Raw genomic sequence first — 2,831 nt, forward strand, 5'->3', positions numbered from 1 at the left:
TCTGGGCCGACCAAAAAAGAGATGGTCCGACAGCGTATCTGAGTTCCTAGTGATGGCAAATATCAGACCAAGTGAAGCGCAAACCCTTGCAATGGACCGAAGTGGATGGAGGAGGCAGACGTCACTCTCTACGCCGAGTAGCACCCCGGCAGGAGACCTAAGTCAAGTAAGTCAAGTCTTCATTCTCGTGAATTACTGCCTCTGATATTTATTATTATTATTAGTTTTTGGTTGGGTTTCAGTTACGTTCCGGAGTTGGCAAGACAAATCAATTGCATTCTGATTTTAGCTTTATTTTGTTACTTTTTGTTTGGACAAAAGTAGTTTGTTGCACATTAAATTTTAATTTGAGCATGTTCTTTCAATTATCTTCTATTATCTTTCTATTTATCTTTCTATTATCTAATTATCTTTCTATTATCTTCAAACCTTATGAAAATTCTTTTATCTTTAATTATTTATTATTATCTACACCCAGCGATGGGTGAAATACTTATCTAAATACAGACACAAAATACTTGGCGGTAAATGTTTTTAAATAGTATTTCTAAATCCGTGACTTGGAATGTATTTTGTATCTAAGTACAGAAACACGTATTTAAATGCCCCCCCCCAATAAAAATGCTGGAGATTTGCCCCTCGAGATCTGGGATGTTTTGACATTAAAATGCACCCCTTGAGGTATCTCTTGAGGTGAGGCGGGAGGGAGTAGTAGTGTACACAATCTTTCTCTCAGTATAGCCTTAAAAGCCGAATAGAACCAGATTTTTCGTACAGTATGTTGTTTGACATACAGTCAGTCAAACTGATGCCTAAAACCGGCAGTAGACAATGCTTCTGGAAGGCATCTAACAAATCCTCCCCGTCTTCTAAAGCACCCACGCTTCAGAATCATACTTGACCACTGTCGTGACCGTAGCTTTCAAGATCCTAATCCTGGTTCACATAATTATCTTTCTATTCTTCCGACTTTTTTCAACTATGAAAAATAACATGGGCATTGACTATTTTACTTTTTACATCTTCACTGCGCCCACCGTCTTTACTATTATCATCTTTACTTTTATGAAACTTCAGGGAATGTTGAGGAAAATGTTGAACTTAAATCAAAAGCCTTTCTGTATCTAGGTGCTCAAAAGGACGTATATGTAATATATCGGGAACTGCTAAGGGTATTAAGTTGAGACTTGCAGAGAATGGTGAGGGTTTTTTTGCACTAAATCAAAAGACATTAAATGCATCTATGTTGTCAAAAGGGCTTATCTGAGAATATCTATATTGATCTCAAGAACGGATAAAGCTATTAAATAGAAACTGTCAGGGGCCGCTAAGGGGGATGTTAAACTAAATCAAAATACTCTATATGCATCCAGGTTGTGAAAACGGCGTATCTTCAATATCTGAGAAACGGTTATGGGTTATTAAGCTGGAAATTCAAGAGAATGTTGAGGGGGGTGCTGAACATAAAGACACTATGGGCATCCATTTGTCAAAAGGGTGTATCTGCAATATTTCAGGAAAGGCTAAGATTATTAAGTTGAATTTTTCTGGAAATATTGATTGGGATGTGATGTCTGCAATATCTCAGGAGAAATTAAGGGTATTAAGTTGAAACTTTCATAGAATGTTAAGGGGGATGTTAAACTAAATAAAAAAAAAAAACTATATGCATCTAGGTTGTGAAAAAGGCATATCTTCAATAGCTGAAAAACAGTTAAGGTTTACTAAGCTGAAACTTTAAGGGAATGTTGAGGGGGGGCCTGGACTTAAAGCCACTATGGGCATCCCAGTTATCAAAAGGGCATATCTACAATATATCAGGAAAGGCTAAGTTTATTAAGTTGAACCTTTCCGGAAATATTGATTGGGATGCTTATCTAAATCAAAAGACACTCTGTGCATCCAGGTTGTCGAAATGGCATGTCAGCAATATCTCAGGAGAAATTAAGGGTATTAAGTTGAAAATTGCATAGTATGTTAAGGGGCGAAAGCAGTCCAAATCGCTTGGCTATCTCTTCAATGTTAAAGAAATTTTGTTTGTTTAAAGAAACAGATACATAAGAGAACGTAAATTGTGGTTCACCTGGAGACTAATGGCTATCATTTGGTCAAGTTCACCTTTTTTTCGTTTACTCCCTCAATTTTTTAAATGCATATTTATATAAAAACTCTTTTGGCTTTGTTAATGAAAACGTTATTAATAACTTTAATAAAATTCATACTAGCTTGTAAATGTTTTTAACCCAAACTATTTGTTCAGACAGTTTATGTTGATTTTACTCAATTAAAGGCTTTTTTTTATCCTTTGTTTTTTTTTCGCTGCAATCGATTTGGAGTTACGGAACCCTCAAGTTGAAAAAGTGTTGTTTAATTTTCAGGTCAGTGTTGCAATTGACAGGCGCCGTGTCCTGTGCATGATACCACTAAACTTGGATAAACATGCCGTATCCGCTGTATGCCGTTGTTCAAAACCAATCGAAATATATCAAGGATTGAGCAAGTTCTATTCAAGAGATTGAAAAACTTTTTGAGTTATGGAAAAAAAGCGCAATAAAAGAGGACTTAATTTAATTAACCTGCAAAAGGGCAGGGAACAAATATGCGTGAAACGTAAAAGACTTCCAAAGTATTTGCTTGACTTAGAGGAAGTATCTATGCAAGAGGAAACCATTATAGAACCACCAAGACTAAAAACAATAACAGGTGGCCGCAATTTAACTTCTGAAATCTTGAAGACTGCTTGTTGGATAGTCAATGTGCCTTATTTTGTGAAAAGCTACAAAGATCTTGTAATCAAACATACGTAAATACAACTTTTAATTTTATAGAAA

The sequence above is a fragment of the Artemia sp. Qi Xiang Cuo genome, chromosome 12 (assembly GCF_049724085.1).
Source record: "Artemia sp. Qi Xiang Cuo chromosome 12, ASM4972408v1, whole genome shotgun sequence".
NCBI lineage: Eukaryota > Metazoa > Arthropoda > Branchiopoda > Anostraca > Artemiidae > Artemia > Artemia sp. Qi Xiang Cuo.